Below are 18,495 nucleotides of genomic sequence, written 5' to 3' on the forward strand. Positions count from 1 at the left end.
GGAGAAAGATCTCGCATCCTCTGGCTTACTCCCCAAATGGCTGCAATGGCCAGAGCTGGGCTGGGAAGAAGCCAGGAGTTTCTTCCAAGTCTCCCACATGGGTACAGGACTTGAGCCATCTTCGTTTGCTTTCCCAGGCCCGTTAACAGGGAGCTGCGTTGGAAATGGAGCAGCCAGGGCACGAACTGGTGGTGAGTTGACACGCTATGCCATCCTCTTTACGGCTTTTTTTTTTTTTTCAACAGGGCTAACATTGTATTGTCTAGATGTTGCAGAGTGCACCTGCTAAAAGGCATCTTGGTGCCTTCAAATGTTGATAGCATTTTTCAAATGGCTATCAATGTCTCTGTGTTGGCTTTGGTGTGACCATTAATCTTCACCGTCTCGGGTGAATACCAAGCAGACAAAGTGCCAGGCTGGGACCTGGCATGATGATGCAGCGGGTTAGGTCTCTGCTTGTAGCGCTGGCATCCCGTACGGATGTCGGTTCAGGACCCGGCTGTTCCACTCTGGATCCAGCTCCCTGTTTATGGGCTGGAAAAACAGTAGAGGGTGGCCCCAGTGTTGAGGCCCTGCATCTGTGTGGGAGGCCTGGAAGAAGCTTCTTGTTTGTGGCTTTGGCGTAGCTCAGCTCCAGCTGTTGCGGCCAGCTTGGGAGGCAGCCAGCAGATAGAAGATTTCTGGCTTTTTTTCTTTCTCTGTGTAACTCTGACTTTCAAATGAAACAACAAAATCATTTTTTCTTAAAGGACATACTCATCGCTTTAAAAATGCAAGGCATCTTCTTTACAGGAAATTTATAAACCCAAAAGGACCATCTAGAGGATAAAATGCTGCTTGGCTTCTTCGTTGTACGGGGAGATTAGCGAGGGGGCAGCAGCCGGGGCCAGCGGCTCAGACAGCTCAGGCCCCAGGGGACTTTAGCGTGTGGAGACGGGCTGACCTCAATACGCAAATAAGTCACTGTGACAGCCTGCGGCAGTGGAGCGTGGGACGGGAGCCTCGCCGGGAGGGAATGGGGAGGGAGGCTGGGTCCCAGGAGGACAGAGAATGTGTGTTCGGGGCAGTAGATGAGGGGATGGCAGCCGCGTCATGCGTGCAGGCAGCTCTGCCATGGACCTGCCCATCCTGCATCCCTGCACATGCCCTGGCCCCGCCCAAACTCGGTATCTGATTGGCCACTGCATCCCTAGAAGGGCCAATCACGTGAAGACTGCACAGGGAGACCTGGAGAAGTGCATGAAGTTGGGGGAGGAATGAGAGGGGGAGCGCAAGGGAAAATAGAGCAGAGGAGAGGATGGGAAAGTGAAAGGACAGAGGGACCCGGGACACACACACACACACACACACACCCCACAGAATCCGCTTGCCGCGATGCTGAGAGGAGGATGTGGGTGTCCTAACAGGTGTCCTCAATGTGAGACCGTACACCCATCGCTTGGTCACTTTATTAACAGAAAGGTTTGATTTGGGTGGTTGCTGTGGCACAGCGGGCTAAGCCGCACCTTGGGATGCCCACATCCCATCCTGGGAAAGCAGAGGAAGGCCCAAGTGTTCAGGCCCCTGCACACACTTGGAGGACAACTTGGCTTCTGCCTGGCTCAGCTCTGGCCTTGTGGAGTGAACCAGCTCATGGAAGACTTCTCTGCTCCTCGCTCTGTAACTCAGCTTTTCAAACCAATAATTAAATCTGAACACACCCGCATACACACACACACACACACACACACACACACACACACACACACATCAGCAGGGGTCCTCCCACCTCTCGCTGGGGCTCCCCCGGACCACCCTTGGAGCGTGGCATGGGTTGGGGCTCCCACCTTGCTCCAGGCAGAAGCCCACCACCCCAGGCCCTGAGCAGGGGAAGATGCTGCCCCCGTGTGGCCTTCCAGGATGAAGGCACGGTGGCCAGAGAAGGCGCCACAAACGGGCTGCCAGTCAGATGGTGTTGACTTGACCTTGGGAGAAGAGTCTAGAAAGAAATGCCAAGCGTTTCCGCTTGGCCAGGTGTATGCCCCTGATGTTTCATTTATAAGGACAAAGGTGCGTGTGCAACCATCGGGAAGGGGAGGCAGTTTACAGGGGCACCTGGTTGGAGGGGGTCCCTCGCTCCCCCAGCTTCCCTGCCTTACAAAAGACCTGGCCGAGTCTCACCGCCACGCTCCATGTCTCTGTCATCTGTCTCTCGCTTCACTTTCTGGGTTGATTAAAAGGAGTCTTTGCATAGACCATGTCAGTTACCTTTTAAAGGTGTTCCATTTCAGAAAGTTGTGTGACATCATAGACTGTGATTCTGAAATGTCACTATTTTTTTATTTGAAAGACAGAGTTTACAAAATGAGAGGGAAGGCGCGGGAGAGGGAGGGAGAAAGAAGAGAAAGAGCGGAGAGAGAGAGAGAGAGAGAGAGAGAGAGAGAGAGAGAGAGAGAGAGAGAGAGACTTTTAGCTGCTTCATTCCCCAAACTGGCAGCACTGGACTGGTTCAAAACCAGGAGCCAGGAATTTCTTCCAAGTCTCCAGCATGGCTGCAGGGGCCCAACGACTTGAACGATCTGCTGCTGCTTTGCTAGGCTTTAGGCAGGGAGCTGGATCGAAGGTGGAGCCACTGGACTGAACTGGTGCCCATGTGGGATACTGGTGTGGCAGGTGGAGGTTTGTCCATGCTGGGCCATGCTGCAAGATGATTTCTCACCTGTCACGCCCACTGCACCTGCAGCCTCTGGCGCCGATGTATCTTCTCCTAAGAATCGAGGCGGAAAATATTGTTTGCGACTCTTACATCCCTTATGTGTCTCGTCCAAGTCCCCACTTCTCCTCTTCCATCCAGCTGCGTACAGGTATGCGCCCTATGGAGACAGCAGGTGATGGCTCAGATAGCCCCGTCAGTCACAGGGCAGACCTGGATGGAGTCTCGGGCTCCTGGCTTGCACCTGGCTCGGCCCCGATTGCTAAGGAGCATCTGGGGGAGTGAACCAGCAGATGGGAGATGACTTTTCTTTCTCTGCCTTTCAGACAGAAGTGAAAATAAATAATTACAAAGAAATCAGAGCGGCCTTCCCTTACCAGGCATTCACATGGCAGAGAGCACACTTAGGTAATTTTTGGTGTCTGGCTTCTCTCAGTGTTGTGCGGCCCAGGTTTAACTGTGTTGCTGTGTGAATCAATACTTTGTTCCTTTTTTTGTAGCTGAGTGCCACTCTGCTCTGGGCGGACAGTGCCTCATTTTGCTTACACGTGCTTCCGTCGTTGATGTATATCTGGGTTGCTCCTCCACCTCTTTGGCTATTTTGGAGAAACCTGCCAGGAATACGCATGCATGTGCGCTTACATACTAAGAACATACATGCACCTGTGTTTACATGCTGGGATTATGTGTGCATGACTCCAGAGTTGCACAGGTTCTGGGTGTCTGTCCAGGAATGGACCTGCCGAGTGTCAGGATGTCTCTGTGAAGTCTCTGAGGTATCGTCAGTTGCCTCATTTCACATTCTTGTGAGCAGCGGCTGAGGGCTTCTTGGTTTTCCATAGCCTCACCGATACTTACAATTCATTAAGAGATAGATACGCAAAGCATATCTTGATTATGTTTTGCAAAGGATTTGAATGTTTTGAAAAACAGTTACAGGCACACACACACACACACAGAGGTTGAGAGAGAGAGAGCGAGAGAGAGAATTTGTCCTCTGCTTGTTCGAGGGTCCACTCCCCAATTGGCTGCAACCACCGCGGCTGGGCCAGCCCAAAGCCTGGCGCCAGAAGCTTCCTCTGGGTCTCCCAAGTGGGTGCGGGGGCCCAAGCACTTGAAATGTTCTTACTATGCAGTTAGGCCTGCAGGGGTGGCACCCAGAGTGGACATGCTTTTTTTCTTCTTGTTGCCTATAATCCCTAAGGAATACATCATGCAACCATTCGCAGGGCGTGTCCTTAGCATTGGTCATTAAATCAGCTCAGCTCTGGCCATTGTGATCACAGATGGAAAATCTGTCTCTTCTCTCTGTAAACCTGCCTTTCCAATGAAAATAAATAATAAATCTTTAAAAGAAAAGAAGTAAGGACTGGGCATAAAAGACCCAGTGGCTGAAAAAGAAAGCCCAGGAGCTGTCCACGGAACAGTCGGCCCCGGCAGGTGCATGACGACAATGGGAACCGAGAGCTAAAGGCAGGCTGTTTTCTTGCAGAGACACACACTGGTGTCTTTCCACCGATGTCTGGGAATACTCGATAAGGCACGGTTAGTCCTGCCAGATCCCAGCTCACTGTAGCCTCGTCTGTCAGTTTCTCTGTTTGTCACTCTGTCTTTCAAATAGATAAAATCAATCTTAAATAAAAACAATCTCTCACACAGGCTGAAGTTTCCGAGTTTGTGACTATCTGGGTCCCCAGGCCTGTTCCTGAGCCTCTCTGGACCTCAGTCTGGTCTTGGTGAGCACAAGGTTGTGGACCCCCTGCCTCCAGTGGCCTTGGTGATGCTGCGCCCAGCAAGTAGTCAGAACAGTCAAGGGAAAGCAGCCTGATCGGGCCCATGGCTGTTGGCATCTGGCAATGACATGTCTGTGAACACCTCGGTTACACGTGTGGGATTGGCCACAGAGGTGGGGGTCCAAGGTCATGGTGCCGGGGTGGGGAGGGCGGCATCTCTCTGTGCCCCTCAAGGTCTTGTTTTGCTTTGTTTTAAAAAATACTTTGTTTCTTTTAAAACTTTTTAATTTAAAAGGCAGAGTTACAGAAAGAAAACACACACACACCACACAGATGTTCTATCCTGTGGTTCACTCCCCAGATGTTCAAAGCAGACAGAGCTAGGTTGACCAGAAGTCAGTAGTCAAGAGCTTCCTCCTGGTCTCCCATGTGGCTGCAGGATCCCAAGGTTTTGGCCCATCCTCTACTGCCTCTCCAGACCATAAGCAGGGAGCTGGAGCAGAAGTGGAACATCTAGGACTCGAACCGGTGCCATATGGGATGTTGGCATTGTAGTGGGAGGCTTAATGGACGATGTCACAGCGCTGGCCTGGTATCAGAGCTGCTGGAGAAACACAAGCTGGCCCACAACAATATGTGACTTATTTCAGAGGCAAAAGGCCCCACAGGCAGGGATGGCCTGAAACCAGGAGCCTGCAGCTCCCTGCACATCTCCCAGGCTCATGGCAGGGCTCAATCCCTGAGCACCTGTCCCCTCCACGGTGGGTGTGCATCCTCCCCCTGCGCCACGGCCACTTCTCCACGAGAGGGCAGCAGCGCTCCCGTCCTCACCGTGCACACACTTCATTCCACAGCCCAGAAGCAGCTGGGGCAAGCCTGCCATGCACCTGCGGCCTCACGCCTCCTGTGCTGAGGCTGGCCAGGGTCACGTCCCTGCAGAACCAGTGAAGCCAGGGGGAGAAGCCAAGAGCCCCCTCCGCACCCAGGCGCCTCCTCCTTTCCCACCCTCCCTGTTTCAGCCCTGGGGTAAGATGAGGATCTTGAGGAAGCAGCTCCCAGCTCAGCGTTCTGCCAGCGCTGGGTGACTTTGGGCTTCACTTTGAAATTATTTGTCTAGTTGAGAGACCAGAGAGTTCCCATGCACTGGGGTCAATCCTCTAAAGCACCAACTCCAAAGCACATCCAAGTTTGTGGCAGGGGCCAGATTACTTGAGTTGGCACCTGTTGCTTTCCCAAGTCTGTGTTGGCAGGAAGCTAGAATAAGGGAAAAAGAAGTCTCTGCTTTTATCCACTCCTACAGGGCCCATGGCTAAGGGGCCGCCATGGCATTCCCGGACCTGACCTGCCTGAGGTCGTCTGTTCTCAGCCTCGGGCAGCCTGGGAATGCTGGCTACTGATGGGGCACTAGCCTGCAGGAGCAGACAGGACATTCTGTCAGCGTCCAGGAGCTATATGGTGGGAAGTGGAAGCCTTGTAGCAGAAGTGACTGTAGAAGGGCTCGTCTTCCAACAAGCACACAAAAACCCCTGAAACACAAACCTTTGCACAACTCACAACAGCCACAAGGGGGCAACAACCCAAGGGTTCCCTCCACAGCGAATAAGCAAAAAGGAAAAAACAAAAACCAGGCAGCCAGTGGATGGACCTTGAGGGCCTAGTGCTCTGTAGAAACAGCCAGCCACAAAAATTGGCAAGTTCATAGACACAAGGGAAAAGCGCAGAGGATGCCAGGGGATGGGGAGTACAAAGTGGTTTAAAAAATTTATGTATGTATTTTGAAAGGTAGGTTTTTTTTTGTTTGTTTGTTTTCCGAGCAAGCAGATCCATTTACTTTTTTTTTTTTTTGAAAGGTAGGTTTTAAAAATATTTTATTTCTTTATTGATTTTGGAAAAGCAGATTTATAGAGAGGAGATACAGACAGAAAAATCTGCTGCTTCATGCCCCAAGTAGCCACAACACCTGGAGCCGAGCTGATCTGAAGCCAGGAGCTTCTTCTGGGTCTCCCATACAGGTGTAGGCTGCCAAAGGCTTTGGGCTGTCCTCCACAGCTTTCCCAGACTGCAAGCAGGGAGCTGGGGAGCAGGCAGGCATGGAGCAACCAGGACACAAACTGGTGCCCATATAGAATCCTGGAGCTTGCAAGAAGAGGAATTAGCCACTCAGCTATCGTGCCATGCCTGAAAGGTAGAGTTATGAAGATAAAAGGAAAAACAGAGAGAGAATTTATATCCTCTGGTTTGCTCCCCAAATGTCTAGCTTAAGGTTGGGAGCCAGGAGCTTCTTCCGGGTCTCCCACGTGGGTGCAGGGGCCCAAGGCTTTGGACCATCCTCCACTGCTTTCCCAGGCCACAAGCAGGGAACTGGGTGGGAGGTAGAGCAGCCTGACCACAGATTGGAGCCTGTATGGGATTGCCAGCACTTGTAGGTAGAGGGTTAGCCAACTGAGTCATCGTGCTGTCCCCCAAGTTCATTGTTTGGTGATTTGGTTCAGCCCACAACTGATGTTGTAAGTATCCAAGCGGCCTTTGGTAGAAGGAAGACTCCCCACCTTGATGCATGGACATTCGGAGTCCAGGAAGTTGTAGAAAGATGGGACCTTCAAGCCGTGGCCAGGGGTTGGGGGACTCCAGGTAGGGGAACCCCCTTATTGCAAATATACCCCCCCAGCTAAGGGAAAGAAGGATCTGGGGTGACAGGAATGGGAGTGGGTGTGACCTCCTTCCTGTACTGGATGAATAGCCAGGGGAGGGTGATGTGGTGGCCCTTGAATCAGCAACTATCCTGGATGTTGGCAATTGTAGGCAGCAGCTCTACCTGATACAGCAATGCCAGCCCTGCAAGTCTTTATACAAAGCATGAGAGACCAGCACAGTGGCATATCAGGGCTATGCCTCCATCTTGCGATGCTGGCATACCCTATGGATGCTGGTTTGAGTCTTGGCTGCTCCTCTTACAATTAAGCTCCCTACTAATATCCTGGGAAAGCAATGGAGGATGGCCCAAAGCCTTGGGACCCTGTGCCCCCATGGGAGACCCAGAGGAAACTCCTGGCTCCTGGCTTCAGAATGGCTCAGCTCCACCGACAACAGTGGCCATTTGGGGATTGAAGTAGCATATGTATGATCTCCTGTCCCTCTTTCTCTCTTTTAACTCTGACTTTCAAATAAACAAATCTTAGCAATAAGAATAAAGAATACATATGAAGGAAGATGCTTTTCAACAGAATTATTGAGGCACTGGAAGGACTTTGTGGAAAATGCAATTAAAAAGATAATTTTGGGGCGCAGTATCCCAGGGGCTGAAGTCATTGCCTTACATGAGCCAGGATCCCATATCCCTATTCGTATCCTGGCTGCTCCACTTCCCTTCCAGCTCCCTGCTTGTGGCCTGGGAAAGCAGTTGAGGACGGCCCAAAGCATTGGGACCCTGCACCCACGTGAGAGACCTGGATGAGGTACCTGGCTCCTGGCTTCAGATCGGCACAGCACCAGCCATTGCGCTCACTTGGGGAGTGACTCATCGGACGGAAGATCTTCCTCTCTGTCTCTCCTCCTCTCTGTATATTTGATGTTGTGATAAAAATAAATAAATAATAAATCTTTTAAAATAAATAAATAAATATTTTTTTTAAAAAATCTGCCCTTCCAATAAAAATGAAATAAATCTTTAAACAATTATTTAAAAAAGAAACTCTAATTTTGGTGCAGAAACCTTTGGAACTCGTGAACTTGATAAAGGCATCTTGCGGACTTTAAGGACATGGAAGGGTGATTGAAGGAAAATGCCATGGAAAAATAGTCCCAGAAACTTACATGTCCTCTGTGACGTGTGTGTGTGTGTGTAGTCCGGAAGAACCCACCAGGAGTGTACAGATCTGAAGTCAAACTTGCATTGAAGGCCCCTGACCTGCTCAGTGCCAGGTTCAGCCACCCATCATCCTGTGTGGTCATGGCACCTCCCAACACAGTCAGGCAGGTATGGGTCACACATCACAGCCCCAAGTGGACCTTGTAGTGAATGCTTGTCACCCTTGCACCACAGCCAAGCCGAAAAGCAAGCAAAAAACCTCCTTAAGCCATCTTCAATCTGAGGTCATTGGACTCTCCCCTCCCTCCCCCATCCCTGCCAGCAATGAATGATTCAGGATTTGCTTTGTAAAGGTTTAGGATAAAAGGGTCCCCAAAAGGGTGACAGGAGCCCAAGTACTTAGGTCGTCCTCTGCCGCTTTCCCAGGCCACAAGCAGGGAGCTGGATGGGAAGTGGGGCTGCCGGGATTAGAACTTGTGTCCACAGGGGATTCCCATGCTACAGGCAGCAGGTTAACCCACTATGCCACTATGCTAGCTCCATATCACTTGTCTCTTTAATGCTCATTTAATGTTTTCTTAGACAAAGCCTGGGACTGAAGGTTCAGGTGGGTGTGCAGGTGGGAGTCTGGGCTCCTCATTCTTGGGGCAGGCAGCCTGAGCACCTCCATTTCTGCTGCTGGGGGTCACTGGTGGATAATTAGCTGGACTGGCTTATCTTCTCAAGTCCCTGTCCCCGCATCCTGTGGCTTCGCTTCCCACTGGCCTCGGTGACTGCAGTGGGGGCCGCTCTGTCATCCTGCAGGTGACAATGAGGTGTCAGGGATGGGTTGGTTCTCCCTCCTGCAGTCCATCCTTCCTCAGGGAGGTGCTGGGTAGTGGCTAGGTGACTCCCCACACCACCTGGATCCAGCCTTAATTCCCATTCCTTGTCCCCAGCCTGGCCCGTCTGACCTGAACTTGGCCCCGCTGGCCGCCTAGCTGCTACACTGCCCACTTGCCCATCAGAACATTTGAAGTGCCCCATAGGACATTCTAGAACCCAGGGGCTGCACCTGCTGTTGTGTTCACCTCTGCCTCTGATCTCCGTGTCCGTCACTGGATCAGGCGCCTTCACACCTCGCCAGGACCTCCCCTCCCTCTGCCACACCACAAAGCTGGGGACATAAAAGGGGGCTAGAAGAATTCCCCCTCCGGAGCCCCTGGCAGAGACAGGCTGGTGGGCTGGGCCCGCCCCCGGGGCAGAGCGGGAACAAGCACAAAAAAACAAGAATGGCATTGAACTTGACCAAGATCACAGTGATTAGAAAGGCAGCTGGAACAATAGCGGGAAAGCCAAAACCAGGGGCGCAGGAATGGTCCCTCGCCCGGGCTCTTAACCCGAAGCTTTCCTGAAGGGAAAAAGGCGCACAAGAAAAACAAACTGTTTCTCGGGTCGGTAACGAGCTCGCGGGGCTCGTGGGCCTCCAGAGGGTCTGCACCCGCCGGAGATTAGCTTCCCCTGGGAAATCAGGGGCGTGGAAGCGAAGCCAGCCCCTCGTCCCCACTTTTCTCATGATGTCACTCTCCCAGGCGGGTGGTGCAAGCCCCGCTGGTGACAGGGCTGCTGACATGGTGTGCCCTGTGGTGATAGGGCATGCGCGCAGTCTCTCCTGCAGGAGAGGCTTACAACTTATCTTTGCATTTCAGCAAGACAAAACAGGAATGACCTGAAGCCGGGGTTTCCTCCAGAACCATCCAGAATGTGCCTTCTGCCTGGCCCAAAATCACAGGGAAAAAAAAAAAATAACTACAGGCCTCTCCCCGCATCCCCTCCCAAGTTGCCTTTGAGGGCCACATCTTAGAGTGCTTACAGATCTGCCAGCTGGGTGGGTGGGACAAACTCAGGGTGTTTTTAAGATGATTATTATTATTTCTGATTAGTCATTGTGTGCGAGAGATGTTGTGAGCTAAAATAATACACAAGAATTTCCCCGCGGAGAAAACAGGCACGTTCGTGTTGTTGGAACCACTTAACACAGCCTTAGCAAGCTAAGGGAAAGCCTTTGGAACTGTGGGCTGCGTTTCTCTGTCCTCATGGTAGAGAAAAAAACCTACATTTTCTTGGCCTCCAGGACAGTCTCAGGTGGACGGTGAACAGGTGCACCCAGTGTTTACAAATTTTTTAAAATTTTTATTTGAAAGACAGAGAGAGAAAGAGAAAGAGAAAGAGAGAGAGAGAGAGAGAGAGAGAGAGAGAGAGAGAGAGAGAATCTTCCATCTTCCCACATGGCTCGCCGCAGGCAGGGCTGGGTCGGAAATCAGGGGTCTATTTTGGGTCTCACATGTGGGTTCATCTCCTACAACTCTCAGGCCACACACAGGCTTGGAAGCGCAGTGGCTGGGAAGCGAACTGGCACTCCACCACAGGGGGAGGAGGTTTAACCTAGCACATCATGATGCTGGTTCTGATATTATTTTTATATAAATCAGGGTCATGCCCAATGAAGCCTGGGTTTTCTTTTTGCATAGTGACAGAGAGAGAGAAAGGCAACCCAGTGCTACACTCCCGCTCTAAGTGCCAGGAATCCAGCCTGGGTTTCCTGCATGGGTGGCAGGAACCTTACTCCTGGAGCCTTCCCAGGGTGTGCACAGTTACCAGAAGCTGGGGTCCTGGGTTGTGAACCCTGGACTGTCCGATGTGGGATGCTGAGTGTAAGACCAGGCAAAGCCCCTCAATCAGCGGCGCTTTCCTCTTTGGAAAGTGAAGTTGGACTGTCGCCAAGGGACGGGGTGGCCAGTGCCATTTCAATAGGGGACGTGTCCATTTACAGCCGGATGCTGGGCTCCAGGCCGCCCGCCACCACCTGTCAGTGCTCGGGAAGTTTCGTGTGAACAGTGACAGTGACAGACAGCGACCGGAGTTAATAAGTGACTCACACCCTCATACCGGGAGAGAGAAGTGTGGAACGGGGCGGGGATATTACTATTATGCTGCAATAGCCAAGGCCACAGACATTTTTATTTCTTTCATTTTTAAAAGATTTATGTGGAAGGCAGAGTTACAGAGAAAGAGAGGGAAGAGAGAGACAGTAAGAGTTCCCATCCATTGGTTTACTCTCCAAATGGCTTGACACAGGCAGGGCTGGTCTGATGTCAGGAGCTTCTTCTGGGTCTCAAACACTTGGAACCTCCTTTCCCAGGTATGTTAGCAGGGAGCAGGATGAGAAGTGGAGTAGCTGAGACTCCAACTGTTACCCATGCAGGTGGCCGCTTCACCCGCTGATCCTGGTATTTGTCTTTCCCTGGTGGTTCTGACCCTAGGAGGCCTCGAGGACAGTGGACCCTCTGTGCCCTTTCTGTGCCACACCTGGAGATGTTGTGTCCCCTGCGGTTGTCCATCTGTGGGCATCTGGGTCCTAGCTCCTTCTGCTCCCTAGGATACCAGCTGCCTTGGGTCAGGGCCCTCCATTTCTTAGCCTCATCTTAAAGCATTCACCTAGTGTCTAAAGAACACATTTCCAACTACAGCATCTGCACTTCTACACAAGAAAGTTTTAAAACTCTATTTTGTGGCCAACACTTTAGCATAGCCACCTGCGACTCCGGCATCCGATACGGGCACCGATTCGTCTCCCAGTTGTGCCACTTCCGATCCAGCTCCTTGCTAATGCACCCGAAAAAGCAGCAGAAGATGGTCTTACTGTTCGTGCCCTACAACCCCTGAGGAGACCCAAATGTAATCCCTGGCTTCTGGCTTTAGTTTGGCAAGGCCTGCCTATTGCAAACCTTCTAGGGAGTAAATAACAGGTGGCAAATTCTCTGTAACTCTGGCTTTCAAAAAAAAATGATGAGATTAGAACAGGCACCCATATGGGATGCCAGTGCTTGCAGGTGGAGGGTTAGCCTTAGGCACCATTGCACTAGCCTCATTTAAAAATATGAAAACAGGGCCAGGCGGCATGGCGGCTGAAGTCCTCGCCTTCAACGCACCGGGATCCCCTATGGGCGCCGGTTCTAATCCCGGCAGCTCCACTTCCCATCCAGCTCCCTGCTTGTGGCCTGGGAAAGCAGTCGAGGATGGTCCAAAGCCTTGGGACCCTACACCCACTTAAGAAACCTGGAAGAAGTTTCTGGCTCCTGGCTTTGGATCACCTCAGCTCTATCATCGTGGCCACTTGTCTCTGTCTCTCTGTAAATCTTCCTTTCATATATATATGCCATTTTGTTTATTTTTATTGGAAAGGCAGATATACAAAGAGAGGGAGATACAGAGAGGAAGATCCAGGAGCTTCTTGCAGGTCTCCCAGGGGGCCATCCCTGACTGCTTTCCCAGGCCACAAGCAGGGATCTGGATGGGAAGTGGAGCAGCCATGGTTAGAATGGGTGCCCATATGGAATCCTGGCAAGTTCAAGGTGAGGACTTTAGCCACTAGGCTACCACGCTGGGCCCCAAAATAAATATATATTTTTTTAAAAATGAGGATTTGGTGGCATTTGGCATGGTGTTTGAGACATAGTTCAACGTGCCTGCATCCATATCAGAACGGTCTGGCTTCCTGTTGACGTGCACCTGGGAGGCACAGCAATGGCCCAAGTCCTCAGGTCCCACCGCCCACAGTCCGGGTGGCTGACTTACTTGGAGTTCTTGGCCCCCCACTTTGGCCTGGCCCAGTCCCCACCTGCTGGGGGCCTTTGGGAAATGAGCCACAAGGATGGGAGATGGCTCGCTCTCTGTGTTTCAAACAAAAATGGACACAGTTGGACCAGACTGCCCGATTCCTGAGTGGGACTACAGCAGATCCCCTTACCCACACCCTCAGAGAGAGTGTAATGTCCATACTGCCCACTCTACCCTCTCTGCCCACACTGCCACACTGCCACACTGCCCACAGAGATGCACACCCAGAGGCTGGTCTTGAGTGGCTGCTACCCTCTACTCTTCCTTAGGGCAATGCTGGCGCTGTGGATATCGGGGCCATCACAGCCTTTTCTCAGTGCCCATGAGGCATTGACTCCAGGATCCCTAAGTGAAAGAAAAATATTTCACACAACCTTTCTGGGGCTGGCTTTGTAGCATAGCAGGTAAGGCTATGCCAGCATCCCTTATGAGTGCCAGTTCAAGTCCCTGCTGCTCCACTTTTGATCCTGCTTTCTACTCAAGAGCCAGGGAGAGCAGTGAAGAATGACCCGAGTTCTTGGGTCTCTGCACCTGTGTGGAAGACTCATAAGAAACTCCTGGTTCCTGGCTTCAGATCGGCTCAGCTCTGGCCATTGTGGCCATCAGGGGAGTGAACCAGCACAGGGAAGATTTCCGTCTCTCTCTGTAACTGCCTTTCTAATAAATAAAATAAAACCCTGTGCTGATTCTCCTGCATGCTTTAAATTTTTCCATTGATTTATTTGAAAGGTAGAGCGAGAGATTTTGGTATCCACGGATTCCCTCCCCATATGCCTGCCTCAGGGCTGGCCCACGCAAGACCAGGAGCCCAGATTTCAACGCCGCTCCACCATGTGGACTGCAGGGACCGAGCTATGCAAGCGGTCACCTGCTGCCTCCCAGGAGGGGCATCAGCAGGAAGCTGGAGCCACGACTCAGATCCAGCCCTGTGTTAGGAAAGGCAGGGCTCCCCAAGGGCTTCCGATGAGCTACACCCTCTCTGGTACAAGTACACGCACATGGAGGAGATGCTGGAGGACATTGCTGGGGCTCGGCAGGTGCGTGAGTGCTGCGTGGAGTTGATGTATCAACCTGGAGCTGAGATACAAAGAGGTGGGATGGGCCCGCACCATTTCTGAGCGATTTGTCCTCATTCATTCTGCTGTTAAGAACTGGAAGAAGTATGCCTGCTTTGAAGAGAAACACGCTTATTTTGCCCATGCTCGGAAACTGTATGAGCGAGCTGTTGAGTTCTTCGGAGACGAACGTGTGTTCATATGTTGCCTTTGCCAAGTTTGAAGAAAAACAAAGGATTTGAAAGAGTGTGAGTGATCTACAAGTATGCCCTGGATAGAATTTCAAAGCAGGAAGCCCAAGAGCTCCTTCAAAAGTACACCATCTTTGAGAAGAAGCTTGGTGGTAGGCGTGGGACTGAAGCTATCATTGTGAACAGAGATTCCAGTATGAAGAAGAGGTGAAGGCTAAACCACACAATTACGACGTATGGTTTGACTCCTTGCGCTTGTGGAACGTGCCGCGGAAGGTAACACTGGGCAGGAGTTTTATCAAAGGGCCATTGCCAACGTGCTGCCCATTCAGGAGATGAGGCACCCGTGGATGAACTATGCCCTCTAAGAGGAGTTGGAGGCAAAGCATCCTAAGGGGACAACACAGGTGCATCAAGCCTCTTTGAAACTAATTCCTCCTAAGATGTTCACATTTACCAAAATGTGGTTATATTACGCACAATTTGAAATCAGACACAAAAATATACCTTTTGTCAGGAGAGCTGTGGGAACTTCCATATTTATCCATGAACAAGTTATTTAAAACTTACAGAGAATTGGATCGGCAGCTTCGAGAATTTGACAGATGCCGGAAACTTTAAGAAAAGTTTCTGAAATTTGGACCTGAAAATTGTGCTTCCCGGATTAAATTTGCAAATTAGAGACAATCCTTGGTGATACTGACAGAGCCCGGGCAATCTATGCATTAACCATCAGTCAGCCACGCTTGGATATGCCAGAGGTGCTGTGGAAGTCATGTATTGATTTTGAGATTGAGCAGGGACAAACTGAAAGAACACGAAATTTCTACCAACAGTTGCTTCAAAGGACACAGCATGTCAAGGTGCGGCTCAGTTTTGCTCCGTTTGAGGGATCTTCAGGAAAAGATGGAAGTTTGACTAAATGCAGACAAATTTATGAAAAGGCTAACAGAACCACGAAAAACTGTGAAAAAAGAAGCGAGACTTATGCTGCTGGACTCTTGGCGGAAGTTGGAGGATGAATTTAGAACGGCAGCGGATGAGGAGAGAGTTGACAAACTCATGCCAGAGCAGGTCAGGAAGAGAAAGTAGGTCCAGGCTGGTGATGGGTATGATGCCAGTTGGGAAGAATACTACGATGACCTCTTTCCAGAAGATGTTGCCACCAGCCCAACGTCAAGCTACTGGCCATGGTCAAGCTTGGGAAGAAACAGCAGCAGGAAGGGAGGCTGCTGCGCAGGACCCCCGATAATGACATTGATGAAAGTGACCCCTGACCTTTTTCATAATGATAAAAGTTTATTCTTTTTATAAATTAGTAGTTTGAAAAAACAACAACAAAAAAATAAAGGGCCCGGCACAGTAGCCTAGAGGCTAAAGTCCTCGCCTTGAATGCACTGGGATCCCATATAGGTGCCAGTTCTAGTCCCGGCAGCCCTACTTCCCATCCAGCTCCCTGCTTGTGGCCTGGGAAGGCAGTAAAGGACGGCCCAAAGCCTTGGGGTCGTGCACCCTTGTGGGAGACCTGGAGGAGGCTCCTGGCTCCTGGCTTTGGTTGGGCGCAGTTCCAGCTGTTGTGACTGCTTGGGGAGTGAATCAGCGGATGGAAAATCATTATCTCTCTTCTCCTCTCTGTATATCTCACTTTCCAATAACAATAATAAAATAACTAAACCCTTAAAAGATAATCTGGTACCTGGATTCAGTGCCCCAAACCCAGCTTATGGCTCCCTGCTGCTACAAACGCTGGGAGGAAGCAAATGACAGCCCAAGGGCTTAGGTCCTTGCCCCGCACGAGGGAGATCCAGATGCAGTTCCAAAGCTGATTTCAGGGGAGAGAATTGAAACAGAAACATAGTTTTCCTCCCATTCATGGAAGCTTCTGGAATCGGAATCCCTGGGTCCGAGGGGGCAGTTCTGAACATGTCACACGCCGTCGTCCCCAGGCTGGGTCACATCGCTGTTGACACAAGCTGGACACTGGCACATGAGTCCCCACTGGGGAGCGTGCTGTGCAGCCAGCTCCGTGAGGCTACGCTGAGCTGTCTTCTAGGCCCCAGCCGTACTGTTGGCCCTTTCACGCATCACCCCAGTCACAGGCCGCGTCTCCCACTCTCCAGGACTCAGCTCATACCATTGGCTAAATCCCACTTTCCCTTCCGTCCTCCCATCCCTAGCCTGAACTCCTTGGCAACTGTTTACACCTGAGCCGCCTCTCCAGACTCGCAAGTCCCCGCCGCAGGTTGCGTGGAAAGGGGTATGGGTGGGGACAGATCCGCTGGTGTCACAAGCCCTTGGGGCACCAGCTGGAGCCAGGATTGGAGGAGAGCAGCTGCCACACTGCAGTTTTTCCGGAAAACTGAGATTGAGATGGGTGGGGGCAGGGAGCTGCTGTAAACATCTCTGACGCAGAGCCCAGCTCAGCTTCTTTGGAGCCTTCCCCTGGCCAGCAGGCAGGCTGCACCCTTTTCCCTACCATCCCCCACCCCCGCTGCCCACTCCCCCCCACCTCAGGCTCCGGGAAGCACCTGGCCTGACTTCACTCGGCTGTCACCGGGCGGGCGGGAGACACGGTACATCCTGTGTAGAAAGCAAAGCCAGCAGGGACTCCCGCACAGGAACACACACCTGCCCCTGACAGCGCCACGCCCCCCCCATGTCCCCAGCACCCCCCCCTCCGAGTCCCTCCACCCCCACTCTGTCCCTGGAGACATGCGTGCAGCTGGTTACAGCAGCCGGGGGCCTCGTTGTGGGGGCATGAAAGGCCCGGCTCAGCTCTCCCAGGCTGACCACATCAGATGGCACTGGCTAACTGGCCAGCCAGAGTTTCCTGTTTCTCTGGGTGCAGTGTGGGGGAGTCTGACCAAAACTCCTGACATTTGCAGCAAAATGGAAGCCACTGCAGGATGCCAAGTGAGAGAGGCCAGCCCCCGCCCCCACCGCAAAGGTGTGTGGGAGTTAGCAGAGAGAGGAGAGACAGCAAGCGTGTGTAAACCACATCACTGCGTAGGTAGTTACAAGCAGAGCTTTGCTGAATCAGAACACAGAATTAAAATACACTCTTATTCTTCATCATCATCATCATAGTAGGAGCTGGTACGGTGGTACAGCACGCTGATCATCCACTTGCGGTGCTGGCATCTATATGGGCACCAGTTCATGTCCTGGCTGCTCTACTTCAGATCCACCGCCCTGGTGATGCACGTGGAAGGGAAAGCAGTGGAGGACGGCCCAAAGCCTTGGGATCCTGCACCCATGTGGGAAACTCAGAAGAAGCTCCTGGCTCCTGGCTTCCAGTTGGCTCAGTTCTGCCCATTGTGGTCATTTGGAGAGTAAATCAGTGGATGAAACACTAATTCTCTCTCTGTAATTCTGACTTTCAGGCAAAAATAAATAAATCCTTGAAAGAAAGAAATGGAGGGGTCTGGCAGTGTGGCCTAGCGGCTAAAGTCCTCGCCTTGAACACGCCGGGATCCCATGTGGGCGCTGGTTCTAATCCCGGCAGCTCCACTTCCCATCCAGCTCCCTGCCTGTGGCCTGGGAAAGCAGTCGAGGACGGCCCAAAGCCTTGGGACCCTGCACCCGCGGAGGAGACCTAAAGGAGATTTCTGGTTCCCGGCATCGGATCGGTAGCACCAGCCGTTTTGGTCACTTGGGGAGTGAATCATCGGACAGAAGATCTTCCTCTCTGTCTCTCCACTCTGTATATCTGACTTTGTAATAAAATAAATAAATCTTTAAAAGAAAGAAAGAAATGGAGGAAAATAGTGTAGGCTCTCGGGGAGCCCACATGGCTTAGCTCTGAATTTGAGCATCATCAGATGTCCCCAAAATCATTGATCCAGATGCTTCCACGTATATCTTGGCAAGGTTACTATATTACAATGAAAGGTTTAAAAATAATTTAAAAAGGAAATGGTACCTCATTATAAAAACAGAATAGAGGCTGTCATAGTGGCACAATGAGTTAAGCTTCTACTTGTAACGCTGGCAACCCACATAGGCACCAGTTCAAGTTTCGGCTGCTCCATTTCCCATCCAGCTCCCTGCTCATGTGCCTGGGAAGGCAACGGAGGACGGCCTGAGTGCTTGGACCCCTGCACCCATGTGGGAGATTTCAAAGAAACTCTGGCTCCTGGCTTTGGCCTGGTTCAGCCTTGGCCATTGCATTGCAGCCATTTGGGAAAAGAATCAGCAGATGGAAGATCTGCCTCAGTCTCTCTGTCTCTCCTCTTCTCTTTGCAATTCTGCCTTTCAAATAAATAAGAGATAAATCTTAAAAAAAAAAACAAAACACACAGATATCAACGCCCATGGTGTACCCACGTGGGAGACCCAGATGGAGATTCCGGATTCT

General features: G+C 51.5%; 1 pseudogene; it reads left to right on the forward strand.

Annotated features, from left to right (window-relative positions):
• The window catches only part of LOC101524814 (crooked neck-like protein 1), a 39,390-nt pseudogene extending 23,975 nt beyond the window's left edge, over positions 1–15,415 (forward strand).
• The last annotated feature ends 3,080 nt before the right edge of the window (positions 15,416–18,495 follow it).

The sequence above is a fragment of the Ochotona princeps genome, chromosome 29 (genome assembly GCF_030435755.1).
Source record: "Ochotona princeps isolate mOchPri1 chromosome 29, mOchPri1.hap1, whole genome shotgun sequence".
Classification (NCBI taxonomy): domain Eukaryota; kingdom Metazoa; phylum Chordata; class Mammalia; order Lagomorpha; family Ochotonidae; genus Ochotona; species Ochotona princeps.